The sequence below is a fragment of the Electrona antarctica genome, assembly GCF_951216825.1.
Source record: "Electrona antarctica genome assembly, chromosome: 15".
Taxonomy (NCBI): Eukaryota; Metazoa; Chordata; class Actinopteri; order Myctophiformes; family Myctophidae; genus Electrona; species Electrona antarctica.
Window position 1 is genome coordinate 1,467,968 of NC_136796.1, and position 7,062 is coordinate 1,475,029.

Genomic DNA, 7,062 nt, shown 5'->3' on the forward strand with positions numbered 1-7,062 from the left:
TCCCCTAGGGTAGGTACCCTCACATGTTCTCCCCTAGGGTAGGTACCCTCACATGTTCTCCCCGTGTCCCCTAGCCTAGGGTAGGTACCCTCACATGTTCTCCCCTAGGGTAGGTACCCTCACATGTTCTCCCCGTGTCCCCTAGGGTAGGTACCCTCACATGTTCTCCCCGTGTCCCCTAGGGTAGGTACCCTCACATGTTCTCCCCGTGTCCCCTAGCCTAGGGTAGGTACCCTCACATGTTCTCCCCTAGGGTAGGTACCCTCACATGTTCTCCCCGTGTCCCCTAGGGTAGGTACCCTCACATGTTCTCCCCTAGGGTAGGTACCCTCACATGTTCTCCCCGTGTCCCCTAGCCTAGGGTAGGTACCCTCACATGTTCTCCCCTAGGGTAGGTACCCTCACATGTTCTCCCCGTGTCCCCTAGGGTAGGTACCCTCACAAAAACATGCAGTAATCCTGGTCTCTAAACTACCTGCCCCTGGCCAGCCGGGGCACCTGATGGAGGGGAAAGGAACTGGTCGGAATAACGTTCCTTCCACGCGCTACGTCCAGGTGGGGAAACTCCCCCCTGTCGGGTGAAAAGAAGCAGCTTGGACTCCTCATGCATAGAAGGAAGCATGAGGTCAGCCCGCTGCTTCCCCCCCCCCCCAGGTTGGCAGAGGAAGTGTAGCGCCCAGGATTACATTAGATAATTGACACTGGGTGAAAAAAAACTGGGTCGCAAAATCGTGGGATAAAAATTATAGGTAAAACAAAAAAGATGAGATGATGATCACCAGTGTGGTGAGGAAGTACACAACTATGATCCTGGTCTAAATGAAATGTGATCGGGCATTTTGAAGTGTTTGGCCCAGCTCAGACCCACTCTGTAGTAGTGGATACTCCTTAGGCACTCATTTAATACCACTTTGACACCACTTAGCCCCCATGCCTTGCAGTGGAAACGCTGGTACAAGTAGGCGCTGTGGTGTGAGGCCATGGTAGTGGAAACGCTGGTCCAAGTAGGCGCTGTGGTGTGAGGCCATGGTAGTGGAAACGCTGGTACAAGTAGGCGCTGTGGTGTGAGGCCATGGTAGTGGAAACGCTGGTCCAAGTAGGCGCTGTGGTGTGAGGCCATGGTAGTGGAAACGCTGGTACAAGTAGGCGCTGTGGTGTGAGGCCATGGTAGTGGAAACGATGGTCCAAGTAGGCGCTGTGGTGTGAGGCCATGGTAGTGGAAACGCTGGTACAAGTAGGCGCTGTGGTGTGAGGCCATGGTAGTGGAAACGCTGGTACAAGTAGGCGCTGTGGTGTGAGGCCATGGTAGTGGAAACGATGGTCCAAGTAGGCGCTGTGGTGTGAGGCCATGGTAGTGGAAACGCTGGTACAAGTAGGCGCTGTGGTGTGAGGCCATGGTAGTGGAAACGCTGGTCCAAGTAGGCGCTGTGGTGTGAGGCCATGGTAGTGGAAACGCTGGTACAAGTAGGCGCTGTGGTGTGAGGCCATGGTAGTGGAAACGCTGGTACAAGTAGGCGCTGTGGTGTGAGGCCATGGTAGTGGAAACGCTGGTCCAAGTAGGCGCTGTGGTGTGAGGCCATGGTAGTGGAAACGATGGTACAAGTAGGTGCTGTGGTGTGAGGCCATGGTAGTGGAAACGCTGGTCCAAGTAGGCGCTGTGGTGTGAGGCCATGGTAGTGGAAACGCTGGTCCAAGTAGGCGCTGTGGTGTGAGGCCATGGTAGTGGAAACGCTGGTACAAGTAGGCGCTGTGGTGTGAGGCCATGGTAGTGGAAACGCTGGTACAAGTAGGTGCTGTGGTGTGAGGCCATGGTAGTGGAAACGCTGGTACAAGTAGGCACTGTGGTGTGAGGCCATGGTAGTGGAAACGCTGGTACAAGTAGGCGCTGTGGTGTGAGGCCATGGTAGTGGAAACGATGGTACAAGTAGGCCGCGGCGCTGTGGTGTGAGGCCATGGTAGTGGAAACGCTGGTCCAAGTAGGCGCTGTGGTGTGAGGCCATGGTAGTGGAAACGCTGGTACAAGTAGGCGCTGTGGTGTGAGGCCATGGTAGTGGAAACGATGGTACAAGTAGGCCGCGGCGCTGTGGTGTGAGGCCATGGTAGTGGAAACGCTGGTCCAAGTAGGCGCTGTGGTGTGAGGCCATGGTAGTGGAAACGATGGTACAAGTAGGCGCTGTGGTGTGAGGCCATGGTAGTGGAAACGCTGGTCCAAGTAGGCGCTGTGGTGTGAGGCCATGGTAGTGGAAACGCTGGTCCAAGTAGGTGCTGTGGTGTGAGGCCATGGTAGTGGAAACGCTGGTACAAGTAGGTGCTGTGGTGTGAGGCCATGGTAGTGGAAACGCTGGTCCAAGTAGGTGCTGTGGTGTGAGGCCATGGTAGTGGAAACGCTGGTCCAAGTAGGCGCTGTGGTGTGAGGCCATGGTAGTGGAAACGCTGGTACAAGTAGGCGCTGTGGTGTGAGGCCATGGTAGTGGAAACGCTGGTACAAGTAGGCGCTGTGGTGTGAGGCCATGGTAGTGGAAACGCTGGTACAAGTAGGTGCTGTGGTGTGAGGCCATGGTAGTGGAAACGCTGGTACAAGTAGGCGCTGTGGTGTGAGGCCATGGTAGTGGAAACGATGGTCCAAGTAGGTGCTGTGGTGTGAGGCCATGGTAGTGGAAACGCTGGTACAAGTAGGCGCTGTGGTGTGAGGCCATGGTAGTGGAAACGATGGTACAAGTAGGCGCTGTGGTGTGAGGCCATGGTAGTGGAAACGCTGGTACAAGTAGGCGCTGTGGTGTGAGGCCATGGTAGTGGAAACGCTGGTCCAAGTAGGCGCTGTGGTGTGAGGCCATGGTAGTGGAAACGCTGGTACAAGTAGGTGCTGTGGTGTGAGGCCATGGTAGTGGAAACGATGGTCCAAGTAGGTGCTGTGGTGTGAGGCCATGGTAGTGGAAACGCTGGTACAAGTAGGCGCTGTGGTGTGAGGCCATGGTAGTGGAAACGATGGTACAAGTAGGTGCTGTGGTGTGAGGCCATGGTAGTGGAAACGCTGGTACAAGTAGGCGCTGTGGTGTGAGGCCATGGTAGTGGAAACGCTGGTACAAGTAGGTGCTGTGGTGTGAGGCCATGGTAGTGGAAACCGGGTTCATCAGTGTCATTCAAAGTGGAGTATGAGGAAGGTCCCCCCCCCCCCTTCCCTGGGACTCTTCACCTAATGGGCAGTCACTTTGTTGTCGATTGCAGTTATTTTTAATAAAAAGCATTGCACATTTTTCATGTTTTATTTCCCCTTATTACATTTATTCAAAAATCAATATACAGTACACCATATATAAATGCAGTGAGCTGAGGGCGGCCTTAGCAGCAGAGTCGGAAATACCTTGTTTCTACCCACAAAGGTTCGACACAGGCACTCATGTAAAGACTATTGCTGCCCTCTTGTGTTTTGTTACGGTAGTGCAGATACATAGATGAGCATGTCATAATATACTTTCTATTCAGTTGATCCAATGACAACATAACTTTAAGCAATTACATTAGAATCATTGTCATCACATGATCAAAGGTTTTGCAGGTGTAATACAGTGGGTGACATTTGTTTTGTGATTTTTTTTCAGTGTCCTTTGTACAATGCATTATTGTACTAAATATTTAAAGTTTGTGTTTGTGGTATGAATTCAAGTACATTTACATTCATAGTGCTGTTGTATTTTGGCAAATCAAACTTTAAAAAAGATATATTATGCAATGTACACAAACTTGGATGTATAAAAGTATAAAACATTTTAGATTTGAAGTTTTATATTTGTGATCGGCAAAATAATTCAGTGTTTTTAATGACACCTGTCTTTTAAAACCTGTGATCATGCTGAAAGTTGAATAAACATAAACAAACATAAAACATTGTAGTCGCCTGACAACACTATATTCTAATCATCCAAAAATATATTACCCGTAGCCTCCTCTAACTGTTATATTCCAAAATAACAGCAATTTTAAAGTGTCCACAATTCTATTTGATGTCCTGGGGACACAGGGCACCAAATAAAAATATTACAGATATAATTTCTTCTTAACAAACGAAAGGGTTTAAGGCAAGGTCATTGGTCTTCGAGGGACAGTTTCATGGTCTGATTTTGTTGTGCAGCTGGTTCAGACTTCCAAGTTCAGAGCCTAATAGATGAAAGAGAACACAAAGACAGAAGGCAACAAAATAGTTATCAATGTGTGTGCAGCAACATGTTCCAGCAGTGTGGCAATTTAACCCATTTTGGGCGGGAACCCCTTTTGGTGATAGCATTATGTTATGCTTTAGCTATTGAAAAATAGCAGATCTACAAGCTCATAGCGCGCCACCGAGGGGCGCTATTTTTGAAAAATCGAAGAACGACTGACATAGAAACAGCTTTTTCAGAAAACTCAGGATGTAGAAGACATTTTTAGAATCTGATCTCAGGTCAAAATGGGGGTTAATTTAAGGTTAATTTAACAAAGTACATTGAAGTCAAGTTACCAAGCCCTATTCATCGTCCAGATTGGTGGCCATCTATTCGGTGGTCACCTCATCACCGAGAACTGGACTAAAGGCTCATTCATAGTCTGGATTTTCGTTGGTGAGGTGACCAGCGCTTCGGTGGTGAGCTGACCACCAGAGCTGAAATAACGTTGAGCGGTGGTGAGTAAAAACAGAGAGAAGGGCTGGGGTGGTGGCGGTGGTTTGCTCTTCACCGCGGCTCAGTGACGTCATGTTGTAGTTCGGTGGTCACCTCACCACCGAAAATCCAGACTATGAATGAGCCTTGAGGTGATTAGGTTCTTAGGTGATTAGGTTCTTGAGGTGATGAGGTTCTTAGGTGATTAGGTTCTTGAGGTGATTAGGTTCTTGAGGTGATGAGGTTCTTAGGTGATGAGGTTCTTGAGGTGATTAGGTTCTTGAGGTGATTAGGTTCTTGAGGTGATTAGGTTATTGAGGTGATGATACACAGGGCAACACATGGGGACAATGTTAGATGGCCACGTTTCATTTTGACGTCCCAACATATTTTTGGTCATTCTACTCTCTACGTTGTCTATATAGATCGGTCATCCCAATACAGGGTATGCACATGCATTAAATTAATGGCAAATCGAGTGGCAAAGTGAGTTTAACGTCGTTTAGTACAAACGGATAGGACTTTTCTGTTTGGATGTATGGGATGTCAAGGCCAGAATGTAGTTTTTTGCCACTCAGTACCCTCTATATTGCCAAGGGCAATTTTATCTACTCACGATCTGACGGATCTGTGCATCTATTTCACATGTATCATGAAGTTTAGCATGAAATGTCTTGTTTTACAGCCTAGGTCTGTCCTTAACCCATTCTAAACGGGAACCCCTTTTGGTGTTTTAAGCATTATTTTATACTTTAGCTATTGAAAAATAGCAGACGTCTGCTATTTTTGAAAAATCGTGAAAATGTGGCACAAATCTTTGAATATATTTTCTTTCAGAGTGAACGTTTTTAACTCAAATCTTTGCTTCTGGAGGGTCCCTGGAACATATTTTCAGATGGGGGTCGGCGGCCAAATACATATAATGTTTGGGGTCCTTGACATGAAATATTGAGAACCACTGATACAGAAACATGAGGTACCGTATTTCAGAAAACTGTCAGAATTTAGAAGACATTTTTTAATTAAATTACCTTAATTTAAATTAATTAAAGATTAATTAAGGATTAAAGTACCTTCGGTCTCTACTCCTGTGCTGGTCCTTCCTGTTCCACGGCATCCCTTTCTTCAGCCTCTCGCTCCACCCCATCTGGTGGTCTTTGGTATAAAACTGAGATAAACAAAGAACATATTTCCATTGCATCCTAGTTACTATGGCAAATATAAAACCATTAAACCACCACAAATATTAACCCATTTTGGGCGGGAACCCCTTTTGGTGTTAGCATTATGTTATGCTTTAGCTATTGAAAAATAGCAGACCTACGAGTGGCGCGCTACGAGCTTGTAGGTCTGCTATTTTTGAAAAGTCGTGAATATGTGGCGCAAATCTTTGAATATATATTTCAGAGCAAACATTTTTAACTAACATTTGGCTTCTGGGGGGGTCCTTCCTTGGAACTACATATTTTGAGATGGGGGTCCGTGGCCCAATAGAGATAATTCTGGGGGTCCTTGACATGAAAAAGGTTGAGCACCACTGACATAGAAACATGGGTTTTTCAGGAAAACTTTCGGATTTTTAAGCCTTATTTTCAGTCAAAAATGAAAGGTCACAGTTCAAATACTTACATATGTAGACCAGTGCCCCTGTTATTATTACGGCTGTCCCTGCTACTGCCATGGTATAAGTGGTACCAGACATCGTCAGGCCTGTCAATTCGAACCCAGACATCGTCAGGCCTGTCAATTCGAACCCAATGCCATGGAAGGAAAAGACTGCTTTCTCACTGTAAAATGTATGGAGAGAAGACCATCAATGATGAATTCCTGTTCTGTTTTGTCTATATAGAAGTGTCTATTTGTACGTCTCTTAATGTTTTGATGAATTGAACATGGTGGACCCTCTTGTAAACAAGTGTAATGCTTAATTGGGTCGTCCACTCACAGTTAACAGCCTTTGTATTGAGTTGTGCTTGAAATGTACTGTAATTCTGCAAACTGTTAATAAATATTTCAATCAATCAATCAATCAATCAAGAACTTTTGTGAATCATAAAGCTTGCATCGTCCATTTAATTTGGAATTCACATTTGTTTTTGGTTTGTTTCATTGCATCATTTTTATTCAAAAAATCCCACCCGTGTGAAGTGAGGGGCGCTTATATATTAAAGCGTAACTCATGTTGATTAGGTGATGTTATGGTGATGTGAAACAAACATTAAATTATCTTAATATTGTTAATGGAATTTAATGTTTGTTAGGGACAAGATGACGTAAATGTTCCCTTCAATGTCAATGGCCTTTTTAAAACAAACATTAAACCTGGTAGACAGAACCGCATGCAATCATTATAGGCAACCTGCAATTTATACACGCTTGCTTTCTTAAATTTAACCCACAAGGGGGCGGTATAGAGGGGAGTGCAGTA

The 7,062-nt window shown here is 46.1% G+C and overlaps 1 long non-coding RNA gene across 1 annotated transcript; it reads right to left on the minus strand.

Annotated features, from left to right (window-relative positions):
• Positions 1-3,899: 3,899 nt before the first annotated feature.
• Positions 3,900-6,336, minus strand: LOC306938506. The gene is made up of 3 exons (XR_013791735.1): positions 6,264-6,336; positions 5,708-5,802; positions 3,900-4,155 (listed from the first exon to the last, which is right to left on the minus strand). It is a non-coding gene; the product is annotated as an uncharacterized lncRNA (long non-coding RNA).
• Positions 6,337-7,062: the final 726 nt, after the last annotated feature.